The 23,749-nt window shown below is 45.3% G+C and overlaps 1 long non-coding RNA gene across 2 annotated transcripts in view; it reads left to right on the plus strand.

The window, feature by feature from the left end:
• LOC311026066 overlaps nucleotides 1-22,455 on the plus strand; it is a 48,866-nt gene extending 26,411 nt beyond the window's left edge. Inside the window, exons 2-5 of one of the 2 annotated variants that reach the window (XR_014598442.1) lie at nucleotides 6,257-6,312; nucleotides 20,268-20,306; nucleotides 20,728-20,915; nucleotides 21,814-22,455. This is a non-coding gene — a long non-coding RNA (uncharacterized lncRNA). Of the gene's footprint in view, nucleotides 1-6,256; nucleotides 6,313-20,267; nucleotides 20,307-20,727; nucleotides 21,530-21,813 lie in introns of those variants that run through there. The other variant, XR_014598443.1, reaches the window with a different exon arrangement.
• Nucleotides 22,456-23,749: the final 1,294 nt, after the last annotated feature.

Genomic DNA, 23,749 nt, shown 5'->3' on the forward strand with positions numbered 1-23,749 from the left:
TTGAATCCTATTCCAGAGTTAAGTCTGGTGTTAGGTGTAACGTTTCAAATTATAATACGAAAGCCCCTTGAAACCTCAGCGACCTACTTCTAAAGAACCGAACCACGGAGGCGGTTCCTTAAGTATTCACTACGTAGACACGATGCACCAATCACTTTAGAGATGTTGGGCTTTTGAGCTTCCATAACATCTTTGAGACGAGTGGAAAGAAAACAGCCTACATACACATTCAGGTGTTTATTCAAGTCACCAAACGTTACGATTAAATAATGCTTCATTTGCATTATATTTCCGAAAAGTTGTAATGCAAAAAAAATATTGTTTAATTAGTAATCATTCCTGTCTCTTTCTACTGAGGGGTTTGTTCATATATCATTCATAGACTCATTTATACAACATTATATCACTAAACATGGAGACTTTTTTTTTTTTTTTGTCTATCGACAGTATTTTCTCATTTATGGATACAAGGATATATCCAAAATCCCCTCTGATAAAAAAAATTAAACAACCTTTTTTAACCTGGCTTCATCACATCTTCACATTTATTTAAATATACATTTTCATAAAGCTTAATTGTAACAAAAATAATTGTAATTACATTTCATGGTGGTTAGTCACCTGAGGTGAATATTTTGTTTCCCACCATGCAATTAAACCGTAGATCACACAAAATCACTGACCATCCTCTCTGGTTTCTATAGTGACTCTAGACCTGAACATGTCTACACAGCCACTCTGGAGCTACATTTAATCTGAGCACAAAGCAAACCTTTTCTCGGTACAGTGCTAAATCCATCACCATTTAAATGCCAGACTGAGCCTTTCGTGTCTCCGTGGTTTTTGCCGTATTGTCTGAACTGGCTGATATCAGACGGCGGTAATTAAAAAACAAGGCTGCGGGTCACAAGGTGAGTCAGAAATGCACAATAAAAAGCTCTCCCAGGTTTCTTTGACCAAGGTGCCGAATCCATTTGGACCGTTTGAATTCATTTGAAAATGCTCAGGTCAATTAAGAAGATGCATTCCTCTGGCTGTGTCTAATGGCATATCCATCGATCCGTAGAGGTTACTTTATGCACAAATGTGTAGCATACATTTATGTTTCAGAAACTCCGCCGATTGGAATTCATTAGCTATTGATCCCCTTTTTGTGACGTGCAGTCTGATAGCTGCTTTGTCTGGAGCCAGCTTATTAATTCAGCGTCATTCAGAAAACAGATGACCTTTTACTGCGTTATTGATATACATCAACATATCCTACCCAGTGTCTTTAAATTAAAACGCAGTATACATTTGAACCCCTTTGTGCTCGGTGAAAGATAATGAAGAGCTTTGTCTGGAGTTATTTTCGGTTTTTGCTCGTCTCTGCAGAACCACCTCCTCTCTCTACGCTCACTGTCTGGTTCTTGGCCCTTCCGTCCGACCCTCCCCCTTTTCGCCGATTGGCTAGTCAGTTAGTCAGCTGCAGCCAATGAGCGTTGGTGAAAATCTCAGTGTTTAGTCTGGTGCTAGGCAGCAGGATCAACAGACAGGTGGGTCAGGCAAAGTCATTCCGGGTGGCTCTGTTTTGTTGCTTTTAAAGCAACATTACACCCTCTGCTCCCAGTTTGGTTCATATTTGTGAGCGTCAACAACCCGCTCCTGGAGTTGCTCTCGTGACTGATTTATGTTATTATACTGTTTATATTTAGATGGTTGTAGCCTTTGATGCTGATTAGTGAGTTATGACTCTCCCTTCTATTTCTTTAGCACCTACCTGTTAGCTTCTAGTAGCGGAGTGATCATTTTCCTTTGTGAATCTTGGGTGCTGGTGGTCGAACACCGAGACAGAGGAGCCACACAACATGACAATATAGGTCTCTCTACAGTGAAACAGTCAATTCTATGTGCAGCCTCAGCTCTCGCTTTCATTGCCGGTCATAGTCTGATGTGTTTTTAAATATACAAAATAATTCAGGAAACAGAGTTATCCAAAAATGATTCTCTTTGTTATTGTTATTCTGTCCTTGGTAAGCCATGTCACATACTCAAACGCCATGAAATGGCAGGGTGGGTTTTTCTCTCATTCACTGTAAACACTTCTGCCTGGATTAACCTGTTGACTGTTTTTCTGTCGTGTCTTGAGACATTAAATTAATGGAGATACGAGCTCTGAGCCAAAAATAATAGGCTGTCCCTGGTGTGTCTGTGGAGAATAAAATAGCACAAATGATCTATCTTTGGAGTGTTGGCTGCCGACGTGCAGGGCTTTGGGAAAGATAACAAAACATGTTAGACTTTTAAAAATGCCAATTGTCAAATGAACAACTCTGGCATTAATGTAGCATTTAAAGCAATATCTATATCCAAAAATAAAGGGTCCATGTAAAGCTACAGTGTTTTCTGTTTTTGTTGAGGCCATTAAAACAGTTTTATTCCGATTTGTTGATTTTGTTCAGTGGTGTTTCTGCTACTGTGCAGAATATGTATGTTGTTGTCCTGTTTATATTAAATATTATGATTGGTAATTTGGTATATGCCACGGATAATCAGGTTTCTCTGCCTCCGGTCAATGCTCCGAATAGCAAGATTCCAGGTCGCCCAGTCGGCGGGCGGTGCTTGAATTTGAGTTTTCAACATGGCGGCTGGGTCACTAACTTTTGTCATTTTACAACCAAACAGTTCAATAAAATATGTTTGTGAAAACATCTAAGCCAAGAAATAAGCAATACAGTAACAGACTCTTGATTCATGTTTGGCGGTTTGATCAGTTCAGTGAGTGACAGCTGCGTACTGCTTGGCTCTGATTGCTTGTTTTTCTGAAGCCGCGGTGGACTCTTGCAGGTTCGGAGCACAAACAGAAGGCAGACGAATTTCATGTGTCTCCGACTGGCAGTTTGAGCAGTTTATTTTTATTAAACTGCAACTTTAACAGGCTTATGTGATGTAGCTTTTTCATATCTGTGCACATCCCATACGTCCTCTTGTCCACCTCTGCCTCTCCCTCCCCCGCTCACTATAGATTTTTTTGCACTTTATGTATTTTAGCTTGAGTAATCTGTCAGCTTTTCCGCCCCTGTCTGGTGCACAATGGTATATCCCATCCCCAAGGGAAGTCCTTTACCCCCAACCATCCCCATTCTCATTTGAACTTTGACCCTGGCCTCCTGCCTCTCAGGATATGAAGCGACCCTCTCAGTGGGAGAATGTTGTGGGACTGTTTTAGATGATTCTGTTTAATGTTGGATTCTGTTTACACATCTAATGGCTTTATTTAAACTGTGTGTCCTGATGATACATCATGTGTCTTCAGACGATGAGGATGTCTTTGAAGTGGACTCATTATATAGTGTGCTATGAGCTAAACAGTGGACTGACATGGAATATAGATAGGGTGTGGTGGTTAATCACCATCTTCTCAGCCAGTCTTAGCACTGGTCTTGTGAATTTAATTAACAGATATGCCAATCGTGGAACGTGAGGAAAATGGCTCATGAGTGACGAGTGCTAAAAAAAATCATTGCAGGAAGTCTCCGTGTTTGCAGAAGAGAGGTGTTGACTGCATATGACTATAATCATCCGAACATGTTTGTGTCTCCTGCATGAAAAGTGACTGCCACGATGCAGTAATGCAGTTTGTTCTTGCACCACCGTAAATAAAGAGAACTTCCTCTGCTTGTCCAGAATATGGTTCATTCCCTTCATAGGTGACGTCACCCATTGGTTTATGGACTTTGGTTTTAAAGCCTCGAGTTCGGCACGTTGGCCGTTGCCATCTAGGTGTTTGGTACCAGAAGTGACACAGGGACACATTTTAAGACCAAATTAACTTAGCAATACCGTGGTAATGGTCTGTCAATCACAAGGTAGCCCCGCCTTAAAGCATCCCCTGCTTTCTGGTCTGTTGGACTCTAAATGGACCATCATTTACTAAATGAACATCATGCTGGATTGAAGAAGACTTGAAACTAGAGATTGAGACCATAATCTCATGTTTACAGTGTTTACTGAGATAAATCAAGTGAGAAGTAGGTTAATTTATCATAAACTTTCATGCAATCAGAGAGGAGTCGCCCCCTGATGGACATTAGAAAGAATTGACACAACGTGAGGTCATATTTATTTTTAAATGTGCAACAATTTCAGACAAAAAATCCAGACTTGGTTTGCAAAAAATATTAGTAATCACTCATACGATATAACTATACAAATATACACGTTATATATCACCATATGTTCAGACTTTATTTCATTTATTTGTTTATTTTTCCACATGATCTATGTGTGGTGTCTCCAATGTCTCTCTTGAGTGCTTGCTGTGCATTCAACGGTTGCGCTTCGGTGATCAAAGTGCTTGGGCTACACGGTGGAAACAAAAAATGAGGATTTGTTTTTCATTTCCGTACTGTAAAGAGGCTCAGAAAACACGGGAGAAAAGAAAAGACAAAAATCAAACAGCCCTTGCTCTAACTCTCCTGCTCTTATCACAAACATCTTCTAATTAATTCATGAACAGAGTTTGGCAGATGCACAACACTTTTGTTGTCAAATTGAGCGAGAGAGAGAGCCGGCGTGTGAGGGGCTCTGGAGGCAGGACTTTAATCTGGTCTCTGGTGGATACCTTGCTCTTCAGTGAGTCACAGGTCTGTGACTTTCCTCTTGTGTTATTGCATCACACCACCTGATTGTGTTTGGCTACTGTTCTGGCTAAACTGCAGAAGCAGGCGACATGGGGAAATGTGTTCGTCTGCTGTTGATACATGAGAGACTCACAGTTTGATAAGTCGGAGGAGCTCCCTGTCATGTTCATTCACTCACTGGAGGGAAAAACACGGGACGTTCCATGTCGTGAATGACTAAATACACAGATGCATTATTGCATATGACTCTGATCTACTCTGTGTTTGCTGAAGGCGCTCATGCAGCTTTTTAACAGCCCGCATGTCAACTGGATTTCAGTCCGATACGTGTGAATCAGGAGTTAGACATTAGTTCTCTGCGTCCAGTCTTTTGTGTTTACCCTGTCAAAAAAATTCTGGCGTCTGAGCTGAAATCTCAAGTAACCAGCACGCCCATAGAGTTGACTTTGGAAGGCACTAAGCATTCCTGCTCGACACCATATTAGCCCCTACTTCCCCCCACCTCGGGGTGCTGGGCAGCCTGCCAGGTAGAGGTTGCCATGACTCCTAACACCCCCCTCACCCCCGCAACACACACACACACACACACACCCAACCCAGAAAGTTTTGGGAGGGGGCAGGCTGGGATCACATTTTGATTTAGACAAAAGATGTCTTCACAATGTCAGCAGAATACTTACTGGGAATGCTGTGGCTTTCTGGTAGGAAATCATGTGATCTTTGCAGCCAAGGTTTCGTAATAGTGCCAAGCGAGAGGCAGAGGGAGAGAGACAGGGAGGGAGAAAAGGGGGGAACTTTGAATAATGATGCCAGCAAATCGTTTTTTTCCAGTCTTTTTCCAGTCCGTTTCTTCTTGTTTGTTTTCAGAGAAAATGGCGGACGGCGCAGCGCTTAACTGAACCCGAATTGTCAGTGAGCTCACTTTTATTAGGGCTTTTCATCATTCGTCTCATTACCGAGAAAAAACAATAACGAAACATGGGTGGTAACGCTCATTGCTCACGCCCAGGTAGTGTGGACAGAAGGAAATAGAGATGATAAATCAGACAGGGTAGTAGAAGTCTGGGTAAGTGGCATTTTTCTCACCTTCAGACCTTCCTTTGTCGCAGTGCGGCCGTCGGAATATTCCGTTGTTTGCGGCTCTCTGGCACCGGCACGGTTAATGGTAGCTGACCGTGGCATGCTTGATTACACTGGCATCCCTCTCAGGCTCTGCTCTCTGCGGTCTCGGCTAAGTCGAGCCAAACTCTCACCACAGGCACATAGCTGCTGGCCAGGAAGAGCGCTGCTGTGGCAGTTCTGCAGGCTAGTTTGGGATAGCAGTCCACAACAGATTGTTATTATTGTGGGTTTGATTTCATATCTGGGAACTGCTGAGGCATGTGATGCTCCCGAACCGACTCACAGCAACTTAGGAATGTGCCGTCATTTGTGTTAAATGTTTCCCCTCCCCATGTGGATCTGTAACAGTTACTGGCATGTTTTGTAATGTAATACTCCTCTTTTCGGTTCCTCACCGTCCCATTGCTTGCTCATGCAGTTTACTGATAGTTGCTAGTATTTCATAAAACACATCCATCTGTTAAATAGCAATGTGTGGTATTTAAAAACAACTTTCCTTTCCCTGTTTTTAGAGAGAAGAATTCAAAATGGCCCCCTCGTCCCCCTGAACAAGTCACGACCACGAAGGGTAAGTTATCACAATCCTTTCACCGTGTGTTTGATGAACTTTGAGGTGGATCAACGAAGGCTCCTGCTACAGTTTTCTCCAAATGCTAGCTGAACCGAACTCAGAACACGAGGCACGAAGTTATGAGGTCAAGTCCTGTTGTGTGATTGGCGTCGCTTTCCGCGGCACACACATTGACTTTTATAGTTCCTTGCCACATTTTCAGAGCCTACAGCGATAAAACGTTTTACTACCCGTTTAGTGCTTTATTCAGTTGTTTTGATACTTTGGCCATAACCATTTGGCACAAACCCGTAGATCCGATCTTGTGGCAAATCTGACAGCACAAGCTCGCCTCTGTGGGTCTTTGTCATCGTGGTGTGAACATCGCCTTTTAACCTTTTTTTGTCTTGCTTTATTAGGTCATAACGGTGTAATATATCAAGGCCACATAACATAAAAGAAAAGTATGTTTCTCTGACATTCAATCATTGCACAAAATCTCTGGGAGTTGCAAAACCTTAGATCACATCTAGAGATGGTAATGTTGAAACTAGTGAGAGTAGGCGACATTTTTATGTTGTGTTCACATCAAACGCAAAGCCCATTTTCTGTGCAGTGCGATTACAGAGACATGAAGAGACGAAAATTGTGAATGATGCACATAACGTGGCACGAATGAGGCAATGAAGCCAGTTGAAATATTTCAACTTTGAATTCGAATGACGCTGTTCTCACAAAAGTCTATCAGCGCGAGCAAGCGGGATCCTCCTCCTGAGGTCCTGACATCACTGAATCAGAGTCAGAGGAAACACGTTGTCTCATGTGTCTGTGGTCCCCCAGACCTCTACCATAGTAGCTCACATTAGTCCAGAGACCAGACCAGACTACGTGGAGAAACCGAAGACTGTCTGTGGTCCCCCAGAGGTTAGTAGCTCATATTAGTCCAGAGACCAGACCAGACTATGTGGAGAAACCAAAGACTGTCTGTGGTCCCCCAGAGGTTAGTAGCTCATATTAGTCCAGAGACCAGACCAGACTATGTGGAGAGACTGTCTGCGGTCCAAACAACAAGGTTGCTGCTGTATTTATGTGTAGATGACCTTATTTGGAGTGTTGATGGAGCAGCTACAATGCTAGCATAGCCTAGCTGCCATCAATCCAGACATTCAGAAAACAAGCATTTTAAACAAAGACTTCAGACTTTTTACTGATCACCATCATTATGGAGTTATTTCAGCATCTTTTTATCTGATAATTGCTATTAAATCGAGTTTAATTAGTAAGTTTAATAGTAAGTTTATTTTGTGTTCATCCAGTCGTAGTAAACCAGCCGATGTGTCTCTTGCTAGACACAGTGAATCCAGCTTAGTGAAATTCACCTCAAGAAGATGTTATGAACCCAGACAGGATGTCGTTTGGTTTCCTCGTGTATCTGGGACTTCTCTACATGTACAAAGCAGAATTTTTTTTTTTTTTTCACATGATTGATGCAACATTGTTGATGTCTACATGGAGGTCAGCTCTTCCTCCTCCCCGGTACATCTAGCTCAAGTGACGTGAATAATCACAGCTGATCCTGCGGTAACTTGCGAGTAACACAAGGCAAAAATGAGCTTTGCGTTTGGTGTGAACACACCTTTAAAATGGTCCCAACTAAAAACTCAGCCCAGTGTTGCCAAGTAAAAGTAGCTAGCAGTGCTAGCTGCAGAAGTTACCAGTTACTAGTGAGAAACTCACCATCACATAGCCACGCCCCTAGTCTGTCCAATCATTTAAATTTGGCCCATTTTTTGTATTATTTGTATTTATTTATTATGAATTATTACAGTTAGATACCAGACATCTTTTGTTTGTCTTTGAAGACGATTACCAACACTAGCTCTAAACTTTAACCTGACACATGATGAAGGTGATGATGCTGATGTGTTAAATAAGGAGGGCCGAAGAGTCATCTGGGCTGGAGGTATGTGATTTATAATATGTCGACTAGATGAAAATGTGTGCATCCGGGTTGAGGTAGTAGGTTGTATGGTTTAGAATTACACCCTGGGAGTTAACTGTACAACCTTCTAGCTTTCCTTGGAGTACACGTATGACATCAGCTTGCAAATAAAAAAAAATACTTTTGCTCATAATGTAGTATGGACTTCTTCAACAGCATAACATTTTCTAATGCAGTGATGTAACCTTTGCCCACCTGAGGATCTCATTTCATTGCTGACCTTTAGCCGTGGTCAGCCTGCCTGCTGCGGCTCAAAACCTTCAATTAGTGTTAGCTTGACGTATGCTGTATTTTTAGACCGAATGCATTGTGGTTTGTTTGAGTAACCGCACTGCATCGATTGCATCATGGTGACCCTTTAACTGCAAAGCTCACAGAACAAACACGTGAGCATTCTGCTACTTTCCTCCACCCATCTCCATGTTTCACATCGTGGAACTGCTTGTGACTAATTCTAAATGTAAGTGCACTTGTATGCTAGTAAAAAAGGCCCAATGATGTTGAATTGTTGAGCCAACATTGTGACTTTGATTTGCAAACACGTGGTCTTGAATTCAGTATGTAACAAAGAAAAGAGATTGTTCAACTGCTCTAACTATGCCTTATTTATCGTCTCATTTGGAAAATGCCAGCTCCTCACTGAGGTGTAATTTGTGGTGGAACCTATTTCACACTATGACACCTTCCTTCACCTTTCAAACTGTTGCTCCTTCTGTGCGGCCTCAGCCCGAGGCGTCGGCCTCCTTCGACAGATTCGTCCCGGTGGCTGCCATGCCCTGTGGTTTTACAGCGTCGCCGTTTGCACATTACATTTGAATATTTTTCCAGCTGCTTACGTATCATACATAACATAAAGCAATCTGTTCGCCCTCAGTAATGTTGCAGGTTTGCCAGTGTGGGAAGAGTAAAAACCTTGTGATATAGTGTGTGCAGTTCCATACAATGAGCGTTTGTGATGTGAGTTCTAGTTTCAGGTTGATGTTTGGCTCGGTGACACTGAAGTCTCTGTTTGCTGTAGACTTGTCCACTAGGCTGAAAGCGTCCGACTTCGTCCCCGTCTGGCACGAAGCCACGGCTTGTAAAATGACTCCCAAGCACCACACAAGAGAATGATGGCCCAGCAGATCAGCTCCTCCTCGGGACAGCTTGATTTGAAATGCAGTTTGAGTAGCTCACATTGTTGCAATTAGTTCTTTATCTTTGTCACAGTGTTTTGTGTTTTTTCGGTTTGATGGATGACAAGGTTTTTGCTGCGTTCAGGGCTGAGTGGAAGGCGTTTCAGCAACCTTTGTCATTTATCCAATTGGTTTGGAGTGGTTGAGGCTGAATCTTGTTTGATGCTCAGAGTTTCCACTGAAGTGGCTTCATACGAGGCCAGATGTGCGCTGCTTTGAAAATTTGGAATCAAAAGTTTAATCGTTTACAATCATCTCTGAAGGCTATATTTGCGCTTCCCTTTGGTTTAAGGACTTCGGCTTATAATAATAACTAACTGATTGATTTTGCAGTAATAGTGAAACATGTAAGCCACATTTCCAAAGCTGTAGGGACACAGTTAAAGGGGACATATCACACTCAATATTCAGGTACATACTAGATATGTTGTGCTTATGTACTAGAACATGTTTACATGCTTTTATGTTCAATAAATCTTCATATTCCTGACCCCGTCTTTCTGAATCAGACAGCAACCTCCGATTCTGAAAAGTGAAGCCAAAACCGAAGTGCCTCGAACTTCCATTCTCTCTGCTGGCCATCAAAAATAAGTGTTGAAATGCTCCATTTTGGTGGCGGCCTCTTTAAGACCCCCTACCAAAAAATGTGAGCTTTCATTCATTATGCTTTTCTTTAACACACAGACCAGTCTTTGAGTTAATTTACAAATATTAAATTCCTGAAACCATCTCAGGCACGTAGACAACCCCGTATTTGTTTTCTATCAGGGCAGATATTGAATGGGATTAATTGGAAACAGCTATTTTTAGATCATCAGTAATTAGCCGGGGACTGATACCAACACCTCCATTGAAGCCCAGTGATCCTGCTCAGCCTCGCGTCGCCGACAGACACATTGTCTTCAAACAGGTTTCTGTGAGGGAACATGATCCTAGTAAATCCCTGGAAACCCAAGAACTCCTTTTATCTCCTATTTTGCAACGGCGCTCCTCCTTCCACCCAGCACCTCCTGGGCTCACGTGGCTGCTGCTCCAACCCACCTGCATTCGAAACAGACAGAATAACTCCCGTTTAAGTGAACAGCGACACAGAGGGAATATCATTCCACTCGCCTTCAAAACTATCAGCAGGAGCTAATGCTTTTATTTCATCAGAAACACATCATTTATTTTACAGTTTTGCTAAAACAAAGAGTCGTCCCTCTTCCTCGGCTCTCAGAAATTAAACACAGCATGGAGAGTCAAGATGTGGCTCGCTGGCGTTTATTTAAAGAACCGTGATTTTCGCTCGTCTTTCCTCACCTCTGAACCCAAATCGCTCCTCCAGATGTGCGGAGGGAAGCGTTGAGCTGCTGAGAATCATGCCGCCTCAGCACTCCCCTGTCCAGCTGCCCCAGCAGCACAGCTAAAAGTCATTGGTTCCAGCTGGGCCTTCATTTATGGGATGGTTGAACAAATAAATGACGGGATTAGATAGGGGCGGTTCAAGTTCGCTCTCTGTTGCTATAACGGCCCCTTTGAGACGTCAGTTGGCGAGGCTTATGGCTCTTCAGCTGACTTTAGGAATTAATAAAATAAAGATTCTCTTTATTGGATTTGGTGGAGTCCAAATAATGTGTTAGAGGAAAAGTGTTGGCAATGTCATGAAGCTGGACAATGACCCAACGGCAAACAACGTGAGCGCGTTTATTGAACCGTGCATTGACTTTCAGGTCGCATCAGCCTCATTTCACTGCATCGTTGTTTATAAAGCTATCTTAAAAACACAAAGCTGCTAATTAATGCTTTCAAATAGCTTTTCTTCATCCTCATGCAACGTTGACTGTGTCCTATCGCGTGTGCAGCTGAAGTGGAAAAGACATGGGAAACATCCAGAGCTCTTTAAAGCTCCGGCAGAACATTAATCTCCAAAAACACACAATCCCTACAGTCTGTGTCAGTGAAGTTGATCCAGTATATGCATTATGATCCCAGTGCAGAGTACTCTTTCTCTTGAGAGAAAACCATCTATATGATTTGATTACACATGTATATGTATACAGGCATTGACCCAGCACTCAAGGGTGATATACTTTCCGACACTTCCTCTTCCTCAAGTGTTGAAGAGACATCCAGGTCTATCACAGTGAGTGACAGCCACTTGGAACGTCAGCCAATTGCTTCTTGCGTCCGTAACCGCTGCCCGAGCTGTGATTGGTTTCTCGGTCTTGACGTCACCGACGGGTGGAGAACAAATGGTCTGAGACCGGAGCGCTGTTGGATCCGACCGGGCCCGCTATTTCAGCTCCGCGACTCATAAAATCTCCGTTCCCTATAAAAGCGAGCAGCCTCGAGCACAATTTCTTCCTGAGGAAACATATTCCCTTAATGTGCCTGGGATAATGGCGAATGAATAATCATAACACAGCGATGGCAGACGATGGGGGTGTCATTGATCTGTCTGGAGTCAGCCCCTCTCCGCCTGCTGCATCAGCCACTCTGCCCCGATTGATACGCTCTTGCCCCTTGACCCCTGGGACAGATCAATGCCATTGATTGGAGAAGGGCAGGGACAAGGGCAGGATCTGCTGACTGGCCCGACAGCTAGTGTGACAAGACATGATCGTCATTAATGTCCCGCTGGCTGGCTGGCTGGCTGGCTGGCTGGCGGGCAAGACGCTGTGCATCACATATTTCCTTCCTCCCCCTCCTCTTCCTCCCCCGCTCTCCTCCTTCACCCCTCCTACTGCTACCCATTCTGTGCTGCTTGCTCTGACTGAGATAAGTCCATTGTTTGGCTACCTGTCTGATGCTTGCCTGGCATCTGTGGCACAGATATGCATCTCCGGGCTTGTGTGGAGATATTTGGAGCTTATTGTAGTTAAAAAAAAAAAAAAAAAAAAACGAAACAGTATCATCGTGAGTGTCTGCTGCATGACGTCTTGTGGCTCATTGTGTGTTACTTACCAGTCACAATGGAGCCGGTCCTGTTTTTTGGGTGCTTTGAAAGCTCTGTCTTGGTATAATTCAAAGCGAGTGAATTAGTCTGCTCCGACTGTGTCACAGCGCCGGGGTTCAGTGTTCTCTGATCGATGGCAAATCCCACCAGAATAAGATACCCTACGTGTTCCCTCTGCTTCTCTGCAAACGTGTCGTCGGTTCGTAACAGCGGCTGGACTGTGTTTCTGCTATTGTGCGCTCTTTGCTCTCGTGGACCAATTTCCTCGTGCCAACGGGTTCCATTTCCAGTCTAGACGGAAAACGAAGCGAGTAATGTTTGTGTGTGTGTGTGTGTGTGGAGGGGTGATGGGCGGGATGCGGCGACAGCTCCAGACTCTGCAGTGACACGGCTGTAATGGAGCTGATTGATCACCTATATGGCCGCCTGCTGGCCCCCACTGGCTTAAGCATACAGCGAACTCCCAACCCCCCGTCTCTGCGTCACCGCCGCCATCACCGAGCCAATCTGCGAAGACCCACCATCCCCCATAGACTTCAACCTGGCCACGGTTTTGACATTGGCTGCAGGATTCAGTTCTACGCTTCTTCGACGTTCGGCTCGACGCCCCGCTTCTGTGCGTTTCTGTCGCCATCTTTAACAAAGTGACATTTTTCACTTCAGCCTTTTCTGTGTTGCGTTTTTTAAAAAAAAGGGCTGTTTTCCATTTGAATTAAAGAGCATAATCAATCAATGATAACATTTGCAGATCTCTCTCCCAGCCCCCTCGGTGTCACACAGGGTCATAACCCTAATCTATCCAGGGTGTTGAGGGTGATTAAAGTCTGAGATTAGAACAAGCTGTCAAGGGCAGATCTCATTCAGACAGAATTAGAGAAAAAGTTGCTTTATTTCCGACAGCTCAGCCCCGCGGTTTCTTTGTGTAAATCATGACGGACAACAAAAATAAAATATCACATTTGCAGGAAAAATCTGTCCTTTAGAGAGGCATGTTCATCCCTCTTTGTTATTTGTGATCCTGCAAAATGGGTTGCATTTAATTAGCTGTATATGATACGTATGATGACACAGTTATATGTAAAGGCCCTCGTGTGTTCCTGTGGTGCAGAGAGACACAAATTTGTAGCTAATAAATAAAAATACTCGACAAACAGAAAATGCGAGGAATTCTTCGACACGATGTTAGCAGCTATACTTTCCCCGGCTGTCGGTCTGTCGGTCCGCCGCTTTTTAAGCCTTGGTCACCATATTGTCACAGCGACTGTTTGCGTTCATGCTTGCAGGGACTTCATCACTGTGACAGTTTGTGTGTGTTAGCTGAGCGGACCTGCTGGTCTGTCTGTCTTTCTGTGTCTTGCTTTTCCATTCAAGCCGCATTGGATGTCGCTCGGTGTTTTTTCGGCGGCGAGACGCGTCGGTTTGTTTGCTGCCGGTTGTGCATGCGCTGCCAGTTCCCTGTGTGTGTGTGTGTGTGTGTGTGTGTGTGTCGTCTGTTTCAGATGACAGTTTGCATTTTTGTATCACAGTGTATTCACTGTTGATTAGTGTTTGCATGTGAGAGTGCAGAATTTATGTTCGAGTCCATGTTACAAGACAGTGGGAGCGCTACAGTGCTTCCTCCTCCAACCAGTTTGCTGCAGTGTGTGTGTGTGTGTGTGTGTGTGTGTGTGTGTGCATGCGGACTGCTGGAAAAGAGAAGAAATTGATCAGCACAGGGAGGAACGTGTTCGCCAGCAAAGGCTGGATGGAGGGTGTGTGTGTGTGTGTGTGTGTGTGTGTGTGTGTGAGAGAGAGAGAGAGGGGGAGAGAGAGCGAGGGCTGTCGCTGCAGACTCCTGCTGCAGTATCTCACTTTGGGCAAGCAGCTGCATACAGGGAGTAACAGACAAGAGAGACACGCAGACAGGTACAGACCTGGTGTGATGGGAGGGGACGGGTGGGGGTGTGGAGACGGTGGTAGAGGGCAGTAGATGGTGGAGAGGCAGGGCTGGGGGGGGGGGTGGAAGGGTCAATGTGTGTCTGTGTGGGGGGTGAGAGTGAAAGGTAACGGGATGCAGCAGCCAGACGAAGCAGATGTTTTTGACTTTTTCCTTTTTCTTGGGCGATGGCAGCCCGTTGCGTTTGGACCCGCGGAGAGAGAGGAAAGAGGTAGAAAAAGAAAAGTAGAGGGGAGAGATGACAGTGTCTGGAGGAGGAGGAGGAAGAGGAGGAGGAGGAGAAGCAGTGGTGGTGGTGGTGGGGGGGAGGTAAGATGCTGAGATGGAGCTGACAATGCAAGTGCTGGGATAGAGCATTGCTCTGTGCTGGGGGGGGGGGGGGGCGTCCCACCTCACTGACCTGCGTCTGGCTGCAGCTCCCCGTGGACACCTCAGCTCCCCCCCCCCCCACCAACCCCTCACCCCATCCCCCCCCCCCTTTCCCCCTTCTTCTAGCGCTGCTGCTCTTTTCTCCCTCTGCTCTTCCTCATCTTCAGCTCAGCGGCGGATAACAAAAGGCGTAGTCGGTGGCAGACTGAAGAGTGAGCGTGCGAGGCAACGCGTCGGGTGGCGCGGAGCATTCATTTCCCGGAAGCCTCCACTTTGCCTGGCGTTCCCCAGAGAGAAGGAGACAGTCAGAGACATCCATCCAATTTTTTTTTATTTTTTCTTTCCTAGTCTGAGGGGGAGGAGTTGTGAGGTGGGTGGCAGGACGGGGGTCGGGTTGGAGGGGGTGGGGGCAGTCAGTGGTGTGTTTGGGTACATGACAAGCAAAAATGACATGGGAATGTTTTCAACATTTTGTTCAGATTTGCTGCGTTTTATGGCAATTCATTTTTGGATTCTTTGGTTCTAACTTTGCCTGAAGCGTTTTTTTCACTTCGTCGGAAGCTGTTTTATGCTTGTTGCCTTTGACGATGCTGACAACTTATTGCGTGCCAAGCTTGCCGCCATGGCGGCGGAGTTCGGTGGGGATAGGTGGTGGGGTCTGGCGTCGAGGGTGATGCAGCCAGCGGGGAGTTTTATCTGTGTTGTCTGCCGAGCAGAGCCTTGAAATGTTTTTTTTTTTTTGTATATCTGAGTGAACGCCATCGTCGCCGCTGTGGTGGAGAGCCAGAGGCTGAGCCTGCTAGGTGGCAACCAGTCGGTGCAAACAGACGGACAGTCCAGCAGACTGGTCCGGTCATCCTGGAGGAGGCAAATATAGACCGATGATCAGCCAATGCTCTTTAGGACAAAGAGGCGGGCCCCGGCTGCTTGGCTGGGGGGCTTTTTCTTTCCCAGCACAAAGGCTAGTTAGCTCTGAGCAGGCAGTGCAGGCTCGTCTGTTTGTCTGAGCCCCTGCTCCTGTCTGGGTGCTGTGATGAAGATCATTACAGTCTGAGCAAATTCACCGCCTCGTCCTGCAAATGTAACCTCTTTGTCTTCCTTTCTCATCTCCGTCGCCGCGGTGGTCCCGTTGTATTTTAGTGTGTGTACGCTGAGAATGTTTCCACGTCGGCTTATCTCCGTGTGCCGAACAAGATAAGTCATCCGCAGCGGGAGGAACACGGAAAACCGCCTTTCTCCGTCCAGAATTGAATTGCATGTCTCATGAAACCCAGACAGGTTGCGGCTGCCTTTAGAAGAAAGTTGCACGGCTGCTGGTTTGAGGAAGGGAGAGAGAATTAACTGCAGCTCCTCAGTAGACCCTGTCGTACTTCACCTGCTCCCTGAGACCCTAACTTGTGAGCTCTCTTGATACAAAATCACGGGTTAGGCTCTTGGGACGCGGGCGGAGGGCACAATCAACCTTCTGCCGAACGCTCCAAGGGTGGAGTTGGAACGAAGCATCGACTGATTTAACGTTAAAAATGTACACAAGGCACGGACGACGAGGAAGAGTGTAATAAATGTTTTAGGATTTCATCTTTGTCTGTAGGAATGTGCATGTTTGGTGTAGCCGAACCGAAAATATTCACCAAGAACGGCTTTCCTGATCGCGGCGGTGTCATCGCTATAAAAGGGGAACGTTCAACCGGTACGGTGCCGTTGGTCGACGTGGTAATCTCTCCTCGTGTCAACATCTTCGTCACCCATCAAGTAACGCATGATGTGATTAGAACCAACTACTCCAGACCACCACACCCCAGACCGGTGCTGATGAACCCCCCGTCAGCACCGCAGCGATCCATCCATGTTTGATCCTCCGTCACCGCGGCGCTCCGCTCCCTCCGGCTTCGTCGCCACGCTGCGGGAGCAGCCTGGGACCGAAAGCACATCTGCTGGTTCCACATTCCAACGAGTCAAACACACAGATTTCATTTTGCTTTTGGCAGCTAACTTAATCGCCCGGCAGCAGCGAACTCATCCACGTTCTCCTCATTTAGTTTTACTTTTTTACGCGCATCGTTTTCAACATTTGTCATCTATCAGAAAGTGTGAAAACATCCGTTATAATACGGTTTTCAATAATCAATAGAAAACAATTGTTATGTTTATGATTAAAAGTGAAAGACGGTGGACAGAGAGAGTGCTGTCTTCGAGCATCAACATGTGTTGAAATCAGAGACACAGAAATCTTTTGAGGTTGAATAAAAATCAATGATCCAGACTTTTAAAGTATTTAATCAGTCCCACAGGAATTTTGTCGCTTCCATAATTTCTGTTCTGTTTCTGAGATGTCGCAACCAAAATTGGTTGATGGTATGAATCCATATTTAAACTGGAGGACGACTCAGAGCTTTTCATCTGGTCCCTTATGAACACGACTATCAAGTACAAAAAAATAGGCCTGTTAGAGAAAAAAAATATTTTCCTTTATCCAATTGAAAGGTGTGACACCATTCACCATTACAGCTTGACCTGGTTTTTAAAATTTTCCATTTTTCCCGAAGGCAGCATGCTTTTCTGAAAACCTCATTTCTGCTAAATTACCCATATTAAGAATGCAGTTCAAAACAATTGATTTTCTCTCTAATGCTCTCCTCTCCATCTCTCTCCCAGTCTCCCCCCGCTCCCTAATTATGTTTTTTTTCTGCCCGTCTCCCCATTTGGTTTCATAGTGAACAATGCCGATGCCAACTAATCAGTCTGTGCCGATGCCACAGAGCCCCCAGCAACAGCTGAAGGAGTGCCATGCCCCATGAATACCAAACAGCCAGCACAGTGCGACAAGTGCTGAGCAGTCAGACGCAGCGCAGCCAGAGCCGAGCTGGTGCCCACAAAACAGCCAGACAGTTTTATTAGGGTCTGTCTGACACGCAGCAAAGTCTGGCAACACCCGAGCCCACTGATGAAATCCTCACCGCCCCCCCAACACACACACACACACACACACACACACCAACAGTAACAAAGCAGCACGCTCAGAGCAATCCGCCAAGGATCCAATAAATATCACCCCGTAAAAAAATCAGCTCCCGGCTAGTTTGTAAGGCTGCTGATCAGGGAATACAAACTTTGTTCAAAGTCAAACTAGTTCGCAATGAGCAACTGCTTAATTGATCTCTTTTGTACCATCTACATTACACTGCGTCGGACTCGACGGGGGAAAAGATCTCCTTCAGGGAAATTCTGCAAGCGTTTCCTGTTAGAGCTGCAATTTTATTGACTTGAGGGTGAAGGTTGCAAAAGTGAAGGTTTTTGTTCTCCTTCCTAGCCAGTTAATTATTATTGTTATTATTCAGAGGAAATGCAGAATTAAGAAACCTCATTTTATTAATGTCTCTATAATAACCGGTTTGATGAAATTTGAGAATATGAAAATTGGTTTGTTTAAAAAAAAAAAAAAAAAAGAGCAACACTTGATTTTGCGTGATTGTGAAAAACACTCATTTTATGAAATGTTTATTTTTTTGCAGTCATAGTAAATCTGGAAGTGGTTGTCAAGGTCAAATTACTCAGCAGCAGGGTGCAAGCTGTTTATGTCCTTCAATAAAAGCATTTATGTACTGTGTTTACACAGAGTTAATCTAATTATTTAAACCAAGAAGAACATTTTGAATTAATGGACATTTTAGACCAAAAAATGAGCAGATGAGATATTTAAATGTTCTTAATACCTGGATTCATTTTGTGTATTTAACAACATTAAGACGTTGTAATATCCTTTGGTCATTAATTATCTAAATGAACAGAATGTGGGTCCGGCTCGTCTTCGACGTCCTGCAGGAAAGACGGATTCAGGCCGTGAATAGAAGCAGATAAACCAAAGGCTCCAGCTGATGGGCCGAGTGTCTGCGAGAGATTACACTCCATTGTTCAGAGGTGGTCATGTAACACGCAGCGCTGCCGCGTCGCTCCCTGATAAAAGTAACAAGGACAGATTAACGTCTATCCCCCCCCTACATTTGGATGTGAAGCTCCGGCCGACATGGAAATCAGACGGATTTAGTGAATTAGAGGGCCTGTTTTAGTTTTGCGTCGATTGTCGGGTTGCGTTGTGTTGGGGAAGCGGCTTAGTGTTCAGTGGATGTGTTATCGCAGCAGGATGGGGGGAGCGAGGCGTCAGGTATGCCTGATAGCGGAGCAGCGGGGAATGGAGGGGGGGGGGGCGTCTGAGTTTCCAGACACTGCGGCAGGAGGCCAGACAGTCACCCCAACACACACACATGAGCACCTGAGCAACAACATACAGGCGCATTTAATACACAATATGTGTGTGCCCCTTCCTCTCCCGACGACGTCTGCTCTAATTCAATTTGTTTTTTAATTCAATGGAGGGTATAACTCGTAGTGCCACTCGTAATGTAATTATCCCTGCATCCAATGCACAAAAGTTTCTCTTTTATTCTCCGGGCGACAGGGATGAGAGATAAACTCCATTAACTTTTTCAGATTACAGTAAGTGCTGTGGGAGGTGGGGTGTGTGAGTGTGTGTGTGTGTAGGGGGGGGGTCTCGACTAGAGACTAGAGGGTCTTCCAGCAGGCCTGTCGGCACAGAGCGGGAGTCTGGAGCGCCGCGCTGATGATTGAAAAGCAAACAACAAAGCTCAAAGGGAGCGCACTGACGACGGGGCCGACTCAGCACGGCCAAGTGGAATGCTCTCACACCTGCGTGTGTGTGTGTGTGTGTGTGTGTGTGTGTGTGTGTGTGTGTGTGTGTGTGTGTGTGTGTGTGTGTGTGTGTGTGTGTGTGTGTGTGCACGTCAACGTTGCACATGAGTGTGTCTAAAGGGCCACAGTATTTAAGGGTGTAACCCCCTCGATCCTTCCTGCCCGACTCCCTCCCCGAGTCCGGTCTCTTATCCTCCTCCTCCCTCTGATCTGTGATTCACTTGGGGGGCGTTGCCAGGGAAACCTGGTATCTGGCTAGCAGCTTGATGGAGTTATTGAACTGTAACGGGCTGGGATAATTATGCTCTGTCTTGCAGGTTGGCCATCCAGTGGCTGGGACTTGAATGTGACCTATAGCTGGCCTCGCATTGTCGCCACAGGCAGCAGCTTTTAACCCTTTGGCCACCAGACGGCTGTAACTTTACCAGCAAAATTTGCACTCGGAGCCCCCTCCTCTGAATGCCAACCCCTGCATCAGGCTGCAGATGGTTATTTTTTTTAATTTTTTTTTTTTAAAGGTTAGAAGCCCTGGCTGTAACTCCAGCACACACATAGGTTCAGCCGGCCTCGTCACGTTCTGGTGGTTTGCTTTGTGTCGCTCAAACAGGTCATGACCACAAATTCCCAGCGAGTCCTCAAGTGCATCCGCTCAGCCTCTGGGCAGACGGATAATCACAGTGTGTTCCGTCGGCACGGTCTTTGATATCCCGCCACTGAAGACTTTCACAGATAAATTCCGCCACATTTTGTTTCCTGAGGGTTCCCAGTAAACATGTTCAGACCTCCCTTTATTTCCTTTCATCCCGCACGCAGTCTAAACCGCTGTCGTTATCTCTCCTCGTTTAGGAGTCCCCGACAATTGTCTGTCTTTCTGCGCGCTCGAAGGTAAGACACAAGTCCATAAACCCTCTATCCCTGTCATTTTCTGTGTGATCCGTGTTGATAGAGGAGGAGCAGCGTTCGGCTGGATGACGGCCTTGTTTTTGCACATTTTGCTGTAGTAGGGTGAGTCAGTAAAAGTGTCGGCGTGCCGTAACAGACGGCCTGGGCGAGCTAATTAGCCCGGAGTCATTTGGACGGGGCTCAGCTCTGCCCAGGTGCCCGCTGAGCCCAGAAAGAGACCAGACGACCTTTTACTCAGCTCACTGCAGTCACTTAAAACAGTGATGGATGTTTCCCTTAACACCCTGCTCCCCACCAGGCCCCCTTCCTTCTCCACCCCCCCCCCCCCCCCCCCCCCCCGGACACCCCCTCCTCCTCCTCTGCTCCTTGTTTTTTCTTCCTCCCATTCTCTCTGTTCTTGCAGAATGAAGAAGATGAAGAGGACGTAGAAAGGTGGGGGGGGGGGGGGAATTGAAGTTAAGTGGACGGGGGAGGAAGAGCGCCCCCTCAGCTCCTCATTAGTATGCAGCAGCTGTTGCTCAGGTGACGCGGCCGCTGGATTCGGTCTGGACTGCAGGGACACCGTCAGCGTGGAGGAGAGGGGGATAGCAGGTAAGGACAATGAGAACAGACGGGGAGGACGAGAGAACGAGGGGGGAGGCTTCTTTTCAAGACTTCAACACACACACACACACAGGCTCTTTCACTTCACACTGCTGCGACGCACACACACATTTTATCTGCGCTTCAGGACAGTCGTGTGTTGTCTTCAAGCAGCATCACACCTGCTGAGCTATGAGGATAAATGTCTGGGCTCGTGTGTGCTAATAAAACATCCTGTTTATTTGGTGTTTTCATTTACAAATATTGGTTTCTCAACAGAAAATGTAATAATTGTCCACATTACGATGCTTTTCCTGTTGTAAACAGTGATTTCAATAAATGTCTCTGTTGAATATGTCGTGTTTGGTTATTTAGAAATCTGATGTTTTCTTCAGTGTCAGCAAACAATGAAGGAATCCTGCCGTTTCCCCTCCGAACAATTTCACTCGTGAGGTTTTCATTCCCCTTGATATGTGGGATATTGGTTTTGTTGCCAAAGGCAACAAAGAGAGGTGTATTAGACAAATACTCATACATTGTCTGTGTGTGTGTGTGTGTGTGTGTGTGATTGTGTGTGTGTGTGTGTGTGTGTGTGTGTGTGTGTGTGTGTGTGTGTGTGTGTGTGTGTGTGTGTGTGTGTGTGTGTGTGTGTGTGAGAGAGAGTATGTGTGTGAGAGTATGTATGTGTGTGGATGTGTGTGTGTTTGTGTGTGTGTGAGAGTATGTATGTGTCTGTGTGTGTGTATGTGCGTGAATGTGTGTGTATGTGCGTGAATGTGTGTGTGTGCGCGTTTGTGTGTATGTGCATGAATGTGTGTGTGTGCGCGTTTGTGTGTATGTGCATGAATGTGTGTGTGTGTGTGTGTGTGTGTGTGTGTGCATGAATGTGTGTGTGTTGGGGGAGCAGTGCGGGCCAGGCTGCAGATATCATCCATCTCCCTGTCACCGGCCCAAGGGCTGCTGGGAAAGTGGCAGACCGCCTCCCGGCTCTGACAACAGAGACGGCATCCTGATTTTCAGACACGAATGCTTGAAAAAGCCGCAGCCGCTCCTCCCTCACCCCCAAGTGCAGAAAACCATTAACCCCGCGATCCGGCAACAAAAACACGGATCTCAGCCGGGCCGCTGCTGGCGGCGAGTCATATCCACTCCCATCATGCACCAGCCGTGACTCGTGAAGACACGATCGTGTAACGACTTGAAAGACTGCACGGGTCCAGGAGGGCCGTCGAACGTACCGCCATTCCTTCAGTCAGGTCATATTACTGACTGATGACACTGCATTTGCAAAGTGCATTTTCAAAATAAAAGTCCTCGTAATCGCTGCACTAACTGGATTACATGCTTGCTGGTGAGCCGTGGCTAATTGTGTTATAAAGCTGTTGTCAGACTTTCTATAGCTTTTGTTATACGCGCCAGCTTTCTCCCGTCTCTGCACGTGTTTCTATTTCCTGTCTAGTTTAGAGATGATCCGGCTTCGTCAGGCCTGAGATCAGTGTGAGTGTCCATTAAACCAGGGTTTCATTCATTAGCTGCGTGGGAGGCAACGTCAGGCAAATATCACATATATTTGTTATATTACATATCCATGTATTGTTTATTATTAACGTCATACATTGTACACAAATCTTCAAAATACATAGAAAAATGCAAGCTCTTTAAATGCAGCAACATATAGGTATGTAATATATATATATATTTAGAGATTTAATTAATTCATAGATATAATGGTGAATGGATATATTTATATATGTGTGAAGTTTTTTTTTTTTTTTTTTTGTCAGTTTCAGCTGTTTCTATTTGCTCATTCAAATCTTACCTTAGACAATTTGAATCACATTCCCAAATGTTTCATGATGCTTTTGTTGCTTGTTAACGATGTAACTGTAGGAAGGAGAGTCGGACAAAACCTCAGGAATCAAAAGATGAATTTATTCATGTTTACTTTTCTACATTTTAAAAAAAAAAATGCAACATTGGACGAGGTTGAAGTAGATGGCTGTGGTTTTAACATTCGGATCCTTTGAATGAAGCACATCTAACCATCAAACACCCACTTTATGATACGATATTGACAGGAGAAGGTAATAAACTAATGTAAGCATCATTTCGATGAGCTGAATTCAAGCTGTCGTGACGGAGCTGCGTTTGGTGGCAGATCGGGGCTGATATGGGAAGAGCTGCTGTCACGGCACTGAAACCCATCAGTATTTGATCAAAGCGGAGAGGACAAGGCGCTTCAGATCTCTGATTATTGTTAACAAATGAGTGGAACACGCTGGTGGGTTCAAACACGTTGACTATGGAGCAAAGCATCCACATGTTGGGTGGGAGGGAAGGTGTTTTATGTACACTGCAGAGGAGTTACACTATTATGTGAGCAGCAACAACTAACAGTTTACTTCGTCCCTGGTTGGTGTCGTTATGTCTTTGACTGTTATTAATAAAATCATATCGGTGTTTGTATCTTTATCTCTAATTCTGGATCTGTAATACTCCTTGACATGATGTGGCAGATCACACAGCCATACACACTCAGGTAGACACAGACCTGGACCTGGGGCCCCGACACAAGGGCCTCAAACGGCTTTAGATGTATTACGATGTTTAGATATGAAAACAATGGAATAATATTACTATTCTAAATCATTTTACCCCAAAATAACTGCCCCTAAAGCATTTATGATATATGCAACTCAGCTGTTTACTACTGACTGTGTACTTGTACTTCAGAGGAAATACTACTACATTTACCTGACAGAGAAATGTTACAGCTGAGATTGAGATTTGACTCACAAAAAAGAACACAAATATGATACATAACTATGCATCACATGAGATAA

The sequence above is a fragment of the Eutrigla gurnardus genome (assembly GCF_963514095.1).
Source record: "Eutrigla gurnardus genome assembly, chromosome: 15".
In the NCBI taxonomy this organism is placed as follows: Eukaryota; Metazoa; Chordata; class Actinopteri; order Perciformes; family Triglidae; genus Eutrigla; species Eutrigla gurnardus.